This window comes from Panthera uncia (genome assembly GCF_023721935.1).
Source record: "Panthera uncia isolate 11264 chromosome A1 unlocalized genomic scaffold, Puncia_PCG_1.0 HiC_scaffold_17, whole genome shotgun sequence".
Classification (NCBI taxonomy): Eukaryota; Metazoa; Chordata; class Mammalia; order Carnivora; family Felidae; genus Panthera; species Panthera uncia.
The window spans coordinates 69,919,363-69,934,516 of record NW_026057577.1 but is presented as its reverse complement, the minus strand read 5'-3'; positions in this window follow the sequence as shown (position 1 = coordinate 69,934,516).

Here is a 15,154-nt window from a genome sequence, read left to right as displayed (position 1 = left end):
TCCACCAAAACATGTAAAAAACACGTGTTAAATGTACACAGTGTTTCAAAATAATTCATTTTATCAAAAAGTGTGATAGTCTTATGTTGACAAGGGTAGCACCTATCAAACACATTGTCAACCCAGAATATAATCTATTATTTTTCCAGAGAAGTGTGTCATACCTGCATTCCCCCCTCCCCCAATTCTGATGGAGTCAAAGGAGCCTTTAATAGTGGTGAGTAATCACTGGAGTTTAAGAGGAAACAGTACTTTTAATGAATTCAGTTGACTAAATGAAACGGTTTGGTGTGAAATCTGAATGGATTAGTACAATTTTCCAAAAATGAAATTTCATTCTTTGATTAATTAACACGTAGGTGGAAGTCCCTTTATTGAAACACAGAGGCTTTGTATTTAAAGATACCAATATGAAAACAAGTTGTAGAGTGTTCCAGCACAAAATCACAAATCATGAATAAAATAAAGGTTTATTTACATGCTCTCTCCAACAATAATTTGACTCAACAAAATTACCATTATCTATTTACATCTTTAAAAAATGCATTCTGAGATTTATTCTAGAAAAATATATCTTTTTCCCCCTCCTGTATGCCTTCTCTCTCAGTGGGACTGAAAATAAAATGTTATGACTTAAATCACAAGAGGCTAACATCATTTTTAGCAACAAGGGCTGCATAATTTCAAGACTATGAGTGAGTGGCTGACTTTAACTAAAATGTTTCAGTTCTCTGCGTATATAGGTACATAAATAATTCAGAATTAATCCCTGCAGAGGGGACAATGGGAATCGTAAATTATCCATGTGCCGTCCTCAACATTAGAGGCAATGAACCTATAGTAACAAACTATGAGTGTTACTCATTACATACATTTCACAGACACCTTAACCTTTTGAATATTAATTTCCCTCTGCAGCTTGTAGCTAGGCAGTATCATTTTTTTAATTTTCCTTCCCACTCCTCTTGCCTTCATTTCGTTCTCTCACGAAATCTCCCAAACCGTAGTTAAGCCACAGCTACTGAGTGGATGTATTGGAATACATTGATTTGTTATAGAAAGGAGTTTTTTTTAAGCTGAATATTTTTTGTTTTGTAAAAACCCCTCAATATCAGAGGTAGCCTTTCTGTAGAATGCAAGGTGAGGTGTATCAGTCAGGCTGTCTTTATAAAAATAAATGGGCTTGCAAATCTGGACAAATCTGACTCCACTGTGGTTGATAGTGTCCTTCAAATTTCACAAATATATATCATACTTTTATTTTTAACTAAAAATATATTGAACAGTTGTCATAATTTTCATCTAAAGATGAAAATAAAGTAAAAAAGAGAGGTATGATAGTTCCTAATTATAAAATCAATTAAATTACAAAATTTAACTGTTAAATTAGGGAGTTTATTTTTTTTTAAGACTTAATGAGATATAATAGTGGGTATTCTTATTTTTGTCTCTAAATTACCCTCCCAGGTAAAAATATCCTGATTAGCTTTAGAACTCTTATTTTGAATGACAGAGTAAAGAAAAGATTCTTTCTAGTCTAATTCATTATGCCCATTCCTGTCTTTTAGATAAGATAAATCGAAATGTTTATCCTAAAAAATTATGAGAAGTAACATTTATAAAATAAATATAAATATTTGTAAGGGTATATATAAATATAGACAAACATGCATGTATTAGACATGTATGTAGATGAACTGATATGAACCCTATTATAAATCTCTATGTTTAACTGAACTATACATCATATGAAGGTTGTCTACAGACACAGCTGGAGTGAAATTCAACAAAATTGTTTGTGCATCAGGCTTTTCAGAGATTTCAACATGCCCTTCCCCAGCATAGTTGCATGACTTACTCCTCCATCTTGTTAAGATCTTTAATTACCTCTCTGTACCTTCTGTCAGTGCCTAGTTTAAAATTACAAATCTACCAGGGGTCCCTGGGTGGCTCAGTCAGTTAAGTGCCTGACTCCTGATTTTGGCTCAGGTCATGATCTCAGGGTTCTTGGGATGGAGCCCTGAGTCGGGCTCTGTGCTGAGAGCTTGGGATTCTCCCTCTCCCTCTCTCTCTGGCCCTCCGCACTGTCTCTCTCTCAAAATAAATAAATTTAAAAAATGAAACAAAATAAAACCCACTAATATCCAAGATGTCTCTTAGTTTCCTTTCCTTGCTTTATCTCTGCAACTCCTGTAACTCTGACATAATGCTGGAAAATTTTTGAGGACAGGAAGTTTTGTTGATTTTGTTCTTTGCTGTATCCTGAATGCCTAAGAGATAGTAGGAGCTCATTAAATACGCTAAAGAAATGAAACATGGTAGTAAATTTGAGGTGTCAAGAACTATTTGAAAATCACTCTAGTCCCAGCATGGCTGACTAATGGGGCAAATCGTGATATGAATTTAAGGCAACACTGCCTTATTTCTTGGGCATCTCCCACAACTTGCACAAAACCTTCCCTTTGGGCAGGCATTGCCCTTGGACTCTCCCTGCAACTGCTTTTATTGAAATTAAAACTTGTTCTCACTAAAAGCCCGTTATCATTTATTGACAAATTGCACTGTACATGTTAATTTTGTTCCATAGAATGCATTTGCACTTTAGGCCTTATCTCATATTATACAGTCAAAGGATTTGTTTTCTATGAAAGAAATTTCCAATAGAGACAATTAAGTTAGGCAAAATACTTTGGTTTTCCTTTTGGTTTGTTGCAATCTTGATTTTAGGTCTTCAATTCATGTTATGTAAATTTCCATCTTTTTCACCACAATTCTGCATATGGTTCATTTAAATTAACCAGAAATAGCCTTAGTACTAGTGCCTGAGGTGTGGCCAACAGTTGGCTCATTCATTGGTGCGTGCACACGCACGCACACACATAGACACACACACACACACACACACACACACACACACACATACTTTTTCATGGGAGGCAAGTAACTAATTCTTTGTATTTTAAATTCTTTGTAACAAATTGTATTTTCTTTTTAAAAAGCAGACATTTTTTCCCTAAAGGTCAAAGAGTTCTTTGAAATTACATTATACCTGGATTTAGATTTTATTTTGGAAATGGTATTTGTAGATGTGAAGAAAATCAAAGAAAGAACTTTACCTCAAACACTCAGGCCATCCGCCCCCAATTTTACCCCAGGAGAGTGTTGGCTGTTTTTTTAGGACTGAGTTATAAATTTTATCCTATCATTTTGGCATCAATGATATTGGTGTAAAATAATGATTAGGAAATAACAATTCATAAAAAAAAAATATGAATTCTTTTAAAATTCAATTTTTATGAACTAACCACTGGTGAAGCTATAGTGTCTAATTAAACTGTTATTCCAACATTAATGTGGGATTATGAAAGCAAGGACCCAATACGTAAGTAAATCGCAGCTTTTTTATAGCAGGTAGTGACTGTGTTGTTTGAATATGTGTTTTGAGACACAACCACTTTTGTAACCTGGTCTTTCATGTGTAGAGCAGGAGTGCTCATCATTTAGTCTGCTCTAAAGACTGTATTGTGGCAGGAATGAATCTCAGTACTTGATTACAGCTTCGTGAGGAGTATAACATTTTAATTTTCTATAGGTTCTACTTCAGGTCTAAACTTGGAAGATAATATTAGCCATTCAGGGTGTCTTCTATCCATTCCTATGGGTGGAAATCTATGCCTCTGGGGTTGTGCAGTGGTTGACCCCCCCATTGGGGTCACAATGGTTATCTTGCTCCCTGCCTTTGCCATTACCTAAACTGGCATTTGCAGGGGGCATCTATTTACCTAAAGAATTAGGCTTTGGGACCAAGCACATCCCTCCTGTATTCTTCTGGACCTACAGGGCCTCTCCTTTTCTTCCAGCTCTTTGAATGGCCTCATTAATGCACAAGACATTGCAATTGTTTTGCCTCTCTCTTGGGTCACAGGAAACTTGAAGCTTTCCCCCTGACTTACTGGATCATGTTTTGTGTCAGAACTATATGGCTAGACACCTCACTGAGCCATCCTTCTGCTCCATCTCCTGGACCATCCATGCTGGTTGAGAGGGTAGCACTAGGGTGATAGAGCTTTTCTGACCACTACGTTAAATGGTGAGGGTTAAGCACCAGTCCTCTTTGTCCTTTGGTTTTCCCAAACCCATTTTTACAAAAAGAATTATGTTCTCCTCTTCTCTTATTAATCCTTTAAGGAGCAGGACAATGGATCCTAAGTGTAAAACAGATATTTAGGGTGGAATTACTTTGAGTACTTGTAATTATACTTCATGATGCCATCCAAATTTTTAGAAAAGACTATTACAGAATAGGCATGTTTACATATCTAATCAGCTATCAAGTTAAGGGTCATTACTATTGAAACTGTGTTACCCTGCAATGAGATAGGTGGTATTGGGGCAGTTACTTCTGTTTGGAGCAGAGGAGAACAGAGCACATTCTTGTTTTATAGGAAGTCTTGATAGCATGGGAAAAAGCAGACTTCTCTGTGACTTATCCCAGAGTAATCTTGAAGAGTACCGAGTAGTGGCAGTTGATTTCAAAGTGAGAAAACCAACTCAGTAGGGTTCTGAGTTGTAACTGATGAGGAGTCAGGTATCCCTTAGTGTAGAGGAAAGTGGTTTCCTTAATTCCCTGTTTTCTTCAGGGCACCATTTCTAATAGTAGCCAGACTAAGATTTAGCAGGCAGATATCTTCTTTTAAAACATGTATGTTTACATTCTCATAATTTTATCCTCTTCAGGGAAGGAACAGGATTAGTGAACGCATGTCCTAGTTATTCACGTTCATCACTTTTATTCCCTAGACCCAAAATATATGAATATAGTGCTGAGGGGCTAGCAGTTTACTTTCCTTTAAAATTTAAGAGCAAAACAGAGAAAACAAAGAGTTATAGGAAAACCTGCAATTTTGTGACATTCCATAAGCAAAAGATTCGATAATACTGTTGAAATAACTTCATAGTGAATTCAAACTGAATAATCCTGGGTGGGTCATCCAGTTAAGCATCTGACTCTTGAGTTTGGCTCAGGTCATGATCTTACAGTTCGAGGACTGAGCCCCACATTGAGCTCTGTGTTGACAGCATGAAGCCTGCTTGGGATTTCTCTCTGTCCATCTCTCTGCCCCTATCCTGCTCAGACATGTGCTATGTCTCTTTCTCTCTCTCCTTCTCTCTCTCTCCAAATAAATAAACATTAAAAACAAAACAAACAACAAAAATCTGAATGATCCTATTCAATCAGGTAAGTCTTGTAAATGGACTCAAAGGGGTGAAAAATTGCAATGTCTTTGTAAAAATTTAAGTTAGCTAAGATACAAGATAGATGAACACAGGGCAAGGGAAAATAAAAAGAGAGGGAAGCAAGAGACTCAACTATAGAGAACATACTGAGGCTTGGTGGAGGGAGGTGGGTGGAAGATGGACTAAATGGGTGATGGATATTAAGAAGGACACTTGTTGGGATGAGCACTGGGTGTTACATGTAAATCATGAATCACTAAATTCTACACCCAAAACCAATTTTACTATATTTGTTAACTAACTAGAATATAAATAAAAACTTGAAAAGAAGTTGAGGTGTATAGTATTATCACACTATTAAAATTTATGTTCACATTTAAATCAATTCCGTTTCTATGAAAGGAGAATCAGGATAATTTAGAATATAAAATTAAATCACATTGCCAAAGAACTCTTTCTGTATAACTTGGAATGAATACACCAAACATCTAGCCTTTTTTTAAAAAATTATTTTGCATACAGTAAATGCTAAATAAATGCTTGAATCACTTTAGAAAACCATCTCTGCTCATATCCGTAAGTGCCCACAAATTATTTCTTCCTGAAGGATTTTAGATCAGTCTGTGAGGACATACTATCCTTAACAGAATTTATTGGTTTAAAACATGTCAATGTAGTAATATGATAAATAAAATTATGTAATCTGCAAATATCTGGCAGAGAGCTACATAAATAGTTAAACATTAGTTTGTCTGAAAGTTACATGAATAGAAACAAGAAAGTGTGTAATGAGACCAGGAAGCTTCTAAGCATCTGAAAATAAAGGTGCTGGCCACAGAGATGAAAAAAAAATTTGAAAATGCAGTCTGATGACATCAAAGGAGGTATTTACTTATTTCCTCATTTTGGGGTTCCCAGTTTTTACTGTTCCCATTTAGAGGCTACACAGTAGCTCCTATCATCTACTTAAAACCTAAATGTTTATCCTGTGAAAATAAATATCTGAATTATGCTATTGTAGGGAAATTTATATATAAATCAACATAATACTGACTTCAATAGCAAAAGAATAGTTACTGAATCATTAATTGTAGCCATGAAAAATCTAGGCATTGATAATAGTACCCTTTTCTTTACTTATATAATTGTTAAAATAAGCTCTACTCAGAAATGCAAATTATTTTGCAATGCAAATACAAAGCAAATGTAGATGTTTTTCCAATGTATCAATGCTTTTTTAATATAACAGAAATAAAGATGTTATGTATAATATAATGATATATTTTGTGACAATGTTACATGAACACTTCTTAGTGAAATTGATGAAAACATGCATGCTATTAAAAATCAACTTAAAAAAACAAGCTAAACTTAAAAAAATGTTATAGTTGTGACATATAACCACTAGGATATTTCTAGAAGTGGTATCATACTTAACACCCAACTTTACCTTTTTTCACTTTCACACTTATAATCTTGTGTTCTGCCATGATCAAACAGTGTGCCCAAGGCTACTGTTTCTCTGAGATGGTATTTCTGGAAATGACCTTATAATACTATCAGAAATACTGCTGCCAACTTTGATAATAGTGGGCACAGAAAGGTCTAGGACTTTATTGTAGAGACAAGGCAAAACTACCAGAAAATGTTAAAATTTAGAGTCTCTGAAGTTTTACCCCCCCAAAAAACGTACACACAGTCACATACATGACTTCAAAAAAACTAACTTCCAGAGGTCAAGTTTGTATTATATATATGACAGTACAATTTGTTGAATGATGTAAAAAGTTCTCTATGCCTTGTATGTTCCTCAGGTACTCAGAACCCAGAAGTTTCTCTGGAAATTTAAGACCAATAATCCACCAATATTGATATTTTGGGATATCTGCATTATAATTTTTTTTTTCAGTGCATGATTTCTGAAGGGCACCATAAATGCTTCTGAATTCTTTCTTAAAGTTTATGGATAAACTGAATGGTTGAAAATATCTTAAAAGTTGGTGAGTCAACTAGAGAGAACCTGGTGAAGAATGTTCATCTACTCAACATTTTCCATAACCAGCCTTAAGTCAAAAATTTGAAAAAGCAAACACAATAGCTATTTGAGTCATTCTTCAGCATGTCAATCAGTGATAGAAGAAACCAATGCCAATAAAGGACCCAAGATTAGTTGAGATTTCACTGAAACATTTGGATTATAACAAATCCTTCAGGCTTAAATTAGGTAACAGTAACTGTCCCTTTCCATCATGGATTTAGACTACATGTTCCTTTATAGCACGCATTTTATTTTCTTAATGATTACATCCCTGGCATCTAAGACACAGACATTCGATTCATATCAACTGAATTGATGAATGAGTGAATGAGTGAATGATTGAAGAAAGCAATTGAAATACTTTTTCAGCACGTCATCAAATTATAAGTACTTTACAGTTCTGCCTAGCAAAGCACGTTCTACTATAGAACATAATGTGAGAATAGAATGGGTAAAGATATAATAAATGGGATATTTGTTAAGAGATGCTCATTCAAAACAAATCTTTGCCTCAGAGGCAAATATGAGTCAAATTAGTTTTATCTTTTCACAGTGTTATAATTCAGATGTTGACTCTCAAGTGTTTCATTCTATTAAGGGAGCCCTCTTTATTTTTCTTAATCTTGCTGTAAATTTATATTGAAATTAAATAGTATACTTTTATCGAAAAAAAACTCTTGAGTAGAAAGCTATTGTGTGGATATTTTAGTAAAAGAGTGAAGAAATCTATGCTTGATTATTTATTTGTAGCTCTGTTAAATTATGTTAAAATAAAGCAAGTAAGCCCACATAACTAGGCCTTAAAGATTACATGATTTTTATTTTTAGAGGAAAAACCCCTCATAAACCACAGTCCAATTATTCAATTTTGCTTACTAATTATGGAAACTTCTCATTTCTTGGCCTCAAGCAGTAGATGATACATCTCTGAAGGGTGACACAAAATCTGTCACCATCTATGGCTCATTTTATTCAATGTAAATATTTTTGGAAAACAAAATAAATAGTTTAGAAATTCCTACATTCAGTGTGGTTGATATATGCATCATTTCTGATATGTGAGCCTTCGTTCATACTGTCCTTTAGATAAGGTTGTGGGCTGTGCTTTTTCTCCCCTAGGACAGTGAAAAACACAGAAAGGCATCAGTTGGAACATAATTATAAACATGTTTTCTCATAATAAAAGCTGGTGTTTAAGCTATCAATAAAATTAGAATTAAATTGGGCCAATAGCTCATATTTTTAGAACCATCATGTGAGAAATTGTATCTCTTTCTTTCCTACATGGCACAAAAGGAATATTGCAGCATAACAAGTTGATATAAAGCTCCTTCCATGCTTTCTCAAGTGTCCTCTGAAGCAGCTCAAAATTCAGAGCCAAATTAGAATCTTCAAAAAATGTTTTAAATGTTTAAGATTATAGAGAGGATTGATGAGACCACGTGTATGGAATTTTCTCCATGCATTCATAGAATCCTGTACTAACTAGAAGTGTTAAAACTTCAAACAAGTTTCATAGCAAACATCACTTATAGGATGTGGAGCTCACACGGTTATTAGATTGGAGATAAAGACTTGAGGAAGTGTTTTCACTTAAATACTTTTCGTGAAATCATACTTTTTATTTAACTATGTAGACTACTTAACAAGTATGAATTTTAAAGAAACTGATGATAGTGATTCCTTGTTTATTGTTATTGGTGGATAATATTGAAAACAATTTAAAATAAGTAAATTACTAGAATTTTTATCACCCTTCACGTCATGTATTACTTAAAAAAACAAAACGAAACAAAACATTATTTTTAACTTTTTGAGGAACCTCCGTAATGTGTTCCAGAGTGGCTGCACCAGTTTGCATTCCACCAACAGTGCAAGAGGGTTCCTCTTTCTCCACATCCTCGCCAATACCTGCTGTTTTTTGTGTTGTTGATTTTAGCCATTATGACAGGTGTGAGGTGATATCTGATTGTAGTTTTGATTTGTATTCCCTGGTGATGAGTGATGTTGAGCGTCTTTTCCTGTGTCTGTTGATGATATGGATGTCTTCTTTGGAAAAATGTTGATTCATGTCTTCTACCCATTTTTTAACTGGATTATTTGGTTATTATGGGTGGTGAGCTTGCTAAATTCTTTATAGATTTTGGATACTAACCCTTTATCAGCTATCTCATTTGCAAATAATTTCTCTCACTCCGTAGGTTGTCTTTTAGTTTCATTAATTGTTTCCTTCACTGTGCAGAAGCTTTTTTATTTTGATGTGGTATCAGTAGTTTATTTTTGCTTTTGTTTCCTGTGCCTCAGGAGATGTATGTATCTAGTAAGAAATTATCATGGCCATTGTCAAAGAGGTTCCTGCCTGTGTTCTCTTCCAGGATTTTTATGATTTCATGTCTCACATTTAGGTGTTTAATCCATCTTCAATATTATATGTATGTTAACTAGCTGGAATTTAAATGAAAATTTTAAAAACCATTTAATTATTTTGTGAAATCAAGGTGGGGAATATTTTGAGAATCGTGTTTAACTTGAAACAATAAATAATTTAAAAGATATAAATGTGAGACAAAATTAATAATATTTAATTAAAAGCCAGAAACAACTTCCTGACTGAGCATTTTTAAAAGAAGAATCATATATAAATATTTACAAGTTTAGATATTACTAAAGAGAGGACCTGGATAAATACCAGTCTAATAATGTGTTGCCTTATAATGATGTATTCTACAATACAGCAATAGAAGAGATTCAAGGGCTAGAATATTAACTTGTCAGATCCCATGTTTTGTAGAGTATAAACTACAATGCTTATGTAAGTAAGTATATTAAGCATCAAAATGACTAGACAAATCTTAAATAAAGGGTTATATATATGTGAATGAAGTCAATATAATTCTGCCTATGCATGTTAGTTGAATTGGATGTTGAATGTTTTAACTTTAGGGAATATTTTAGACCATTTCAAGTCTTATAAAACTGATAGAACATCAGCTAGATTTCCTATATATAATTTCCCTTGTTAAATATAAAAAATATAAATATAAATATAAATATAAATATAAATATAAATATTTTTTTCAGGATAAACAAAAGTTATTGAGCTGGAGGTGTCATGATAGGAGAAAGATCATACTATTAATATCAGCTGGATTATAAAATAAATGGGTACACATGGGTACATCTCAGTATCTTGTTATTTTTGTGCCCTGACTTCGTTTTATTTGTAGCATCTGTTACTACATAACATATTCTCTTTCCTCTCACTAGACCGTGTACTTTGTGAAAATAAGAACCCCATCTTCTTTGTTCATTTCTGGATCCTCAGAACCTGGTATGTAGTAGGATTTGAAAAATATTTGTGGAATGAAATAATTGACATTAAAATTTATATAGATGCATTTATCAAAACATCTATGGTCTTACATAAATAGAAAAGATAGTGACACATATTACTTCCAATGTTTGCCATAGTATTTCTCCCTTATGGTTCCTCTTGTTAGTTTATATTTATTGGTATATGTGGATGACTTCATAGATCTTTTCATTTTTTGTTGTTGTTTTCTTTTTTTTTTGCATTTATAAAATACTTTAATCTTTCTTTTTTTTTAATATGAAATTTATTGTCAAATTGGTTTCCATACAACACCCAGTGCTCATCCCAAAAGGTGCCCTCCTCAATACCCATCACCCACCCTCCCCTCCCTCCCAACCCCCCATCAACCCTCAGTTTGTTCTCAGTTTTTAAGAGTCTCTTATGCTTTGGCTCTCTCCCTCTCTAACCTTTTTTTTTTTTTTTTTTTCCTTCTTCCCCTCCCCCATGGACTTCTGTTAAGTTTCTCAGGATCCACATAAGAGTGAAAACATATGGTATCTGTCTTAGATCTTTTCAAAGAAAACATAGATATTAGGAAACTCACAGAACATTAAATTTATAACTAGCTATTTAAAGACTAGAGTAGGGAACAAGAAAAGATATCCCAAGCTAAAAGGAATGTGTTTTATTTTCCACTGAATTTTAGTTAGCTAATAATAATTTATGAACAAAATTATAGACTCATCTCTAGGGTATGCGGTTCCTGGGTGTGGTGGTTCTATAAAGAGCAGCAGAATGACTTTCTTTTCAATATGCAGTCAAGGATTACCTTTAGTCTAGGTATTTCAATGAAGAATAAAATAATTCTTTAGTTTTGAAGAGGAAAGAGAAATGGTTAAAGAGACAGGCAGGTTTGGGACACTAGGTGATAAAATTTACTTTGATTTAAAAACTTACACAAAAAACATTTTCATGATTTTAGCTCACTACTGCATCATTGATATTTAACACTTATTTATAAACAACCAAAGACTACATACTAATAAATATATTTCTGATAGATGAATTTCTTTTACCTTTTGGTATAATCATGTATTATTTGCGAGTATTTCAGATGCCATAAGATAATTTTTTTAAACCTTATAAATTTGTTTTATGGATGAGACTAAAATCACATATTCTAATCTCACTTCATTTAATAATTAAAAACAAACTTCTGCTCCTCAGAACATACGGGTTCCTTAAGAATTCCTCAAGAATTGGTTTCACAAAATAGATAACTTAGCTAACAAATAGTGTGTCATATTGATTTTATTGTATGAGAGTTTTCAGTTTCTTAGAATTATGCTCCAGTTAAAGAACTTTGAAAGTACCCACAAAATGAAACAACACAGTTTTATAAAACATAAAGTTTTAATTAATGTTCTATGGAAAAGACATTAGGCTATTTTTTTCCACTAAATTTACCTAATTCTTTACATTGAATTAATCAGGATTAATCAGATATTTTTGTGTCATGAAATATTTCCAGAATTATACATTGGAGGTAATGATAATCCTGGAGGTAGACATGGAATTCTGTGTTTTATAATGATATTTAGCATTAAAAATTGAAGTGGTAATTATTAGCTCTTTCCTTCAATTGCCTGAGCATCTAGACTAAAAGTGACATTTTTACCATAGTTATTTTGACAAATAACTCAATTATTTTATTCATTTTGAACATAATTTTTACATAAGCAAATTTCTAAAACTTTCGGAGCCATAATTCAATTGTAATTTACTGGAGAGAGATGTCATTTTAGAATAGACATTCTCATGTTGCATCCATTTATTCACAACTTTTCAATCCCCCACATGGCTAATATCCTTGTTCTAGATTATTTTTCTTCTTGTCCTTTATAAGTGAACTGGACATCTATGGAACTCAAGCTTACACCCCTTTTGTCAACACACACGTTCTAGCTTAAAATATCTGTATGAGATCTTTAATTCCCTGATCATTATTATTATTATTTGTTTGGAGATTGTTTTTATCACATTTAGACTTAATATTCCATACATAGCTACTTGGGCATCAATTTCAACCTTTAGAACTGTTAGCAGAAATACATAGGTCTTTGAAAACATGGGAAGCATTAAAGCGATGGGGACATTCTGGGCTGATATTTTAGTATTTGCCACAAATTTAGCTGGCAGTTACTTTAATTAAAAAAAAAAAAAAGCTAGAGTAGAAAGTTATTCACCGGGAGGTAAGTGAAGACCACCAGGAATCGGCTAATAACTTATTCTTACATTAGACTGAACCTAGGTCAAAAAGGTAAGCATCTAGCTATTACACAGCCAACTTTATATCATTCAAGTCAAGCTTGAAAAAGCAAGTTTCAGATGTTGACTTTTGCTTTCCCCTGATATATGTGATCTTTGGAGGAGAAAAGGACAGCTTTAGGCTCTTGGTGCTGGCATTTTCATGTCTTTCTCAATACCGCAACCATGCTGTGTCCTTTGGAGATGTTCTTTTACTGGACTGCTCCCCAATGAAACTGGGTCTTAAAGTGTCAATGGTATCAAGAGAGATCATAGGATACCCCTCTAAATCTGCCTCTGGTTGATGTCAGTCCTGCTAGCCCTGTGGATTCTGGTCATAGCTGCCAACTTTCTCTTTGAAACTTCTTCCTTTTCATTATGTTTAGGTGCCTCTCAAGTCACCGAGCTTTGGTCCAGACTCAAAATCAAATTTCTTTTTTCTCGTCTCTCCCTGACTGATCTCAGAGATATTACAAAGCACATTAAATCTCCAAAGAGAGACAGCACTTAAAAGTGCTATTTCACTTTTGTGTTAACTCACAAAAGTCAGTATCTCTGACTGATCACCTATGAAAGAACCCTTAAAAAGAACAGTATCACATTAAAAATTTTTTAAAGCATTTTAAACTGCTCTTTGGGGTCTATCTTCTTTTAGACACTTCCACCTGATATAATGGTGGGGGTCGGTGGGTGGAAACTTGGTCTAAAAAATAATGATTAGCAAATTTAGGAAATTCTTTAAGTTTGGCTGGATACTTTTTGCTTTGTCAGAACTGTTAGTGCGTGCATTTCACCCTTGATTTGGCCAGGTCCAATTACTTTATAAGAGTTTCTGTTTTTGAAAAACTGATTTCTTTTGTTGTTTTTTTGTCTCCAACAAAAGAAGTCATGGTAATACTAAAGGTAGACACAGAATTCTTTTTTCGTAAATGTAAAATTAAGAGTATTAATTTATAACAGTTATACCATCTTGAAAAATGTTAGGAAAACTAAAAATTACATGATGGTGAGATTTTATCGAAGAGTGGGAGTCAAGTTAATCAGCTTGGCCAGAACACGGAAATGATCTAATAGTTGTTATAACTTACTTTGCTCTCAAAGAAGAAGATATTAACTTGAACATATTGCCAAGAGGACTGAACATCTTGCCGAGTAGATAGAGCAAAGCTCAGAAAAATTAAGCTGGTCCAACCTTTCCAAAATCGTTTTTTTTTTAAAATACTTATATGTAAAAGTGGAATCTATAAGGCTTTAACTAGATCTTATGGCACAGCGTGAAATACCAAGCAAAGGTACGAGATTAACAATCGTTTTTATTATGTCAAGGGAAAACAATAATTCTCAGTCTCACATACCAGTAAGAATTGTCCATTTATATGTGGAATCTAAAATAAACAAAACAAACCAACAAAGGGACACCTTGTAGAAAAAGAGATCACACCTGCGACCACCAGAAGCAGGGAGTGGAGGAAGGAGGAAGGGAAGGAAGGTCGTGAAAGGCACAAACTTCCACTAATAAGATAAATTAGTACCAAGGATGGAATGAGCAACATGATGATTCTGGTTACCACTGCTCTTTGATATACATGAAAGTTGGTAAGAGAGTAAATCCTAGGAGTTTTCATTCCAAGGAGAAAATCCCGCCCCTGCCCAATTTCTTGTATCTATATAAGATGATGGATGTTAACTTCCTGTGCTAATCGGTTTATAATATATATAAGTGAAATGTGTATGCTATATACTTGAAACTTATTCAGTAATGTATGTCAGTTGTAGCTCAATAAAACTGGGAAAAATTTTTGCTGAACTAAATTGGATAGAGTGCACCTGACATTACTTTTCTCTGCAATTTGATTGCTGTAGTCCGAGGTTGCTACACTAGACACTGGGACTGACTCTCCAAATAAAGTGTTAGATGAATTCTTGATCTACCCAGTGAGTAATATTAGAAGCTTTTTGAAGAGTGCAACTGTCTTATACTTTTTGGGCTTATATTTTATATCAGAAATCCATCAGATATTACATCTACATAAACTCAGTTGATAGCTTCTGTAAAGGAATTTCATGTAGAAATGCATGGAATGTGAGAAAATGTTTGTTTTTGTAAATAAATGATAGGAAATCAGATGTTTGATCTGTGTTGTCATGTGGGATCCATGAGCATATATATGAAACCATATGTTTGGTGTCTAGAATTAGGACTATGATTATAGGTGCTCAATAAATATTTGCTGAATGCTTGAATAAGAAAAAAAAAT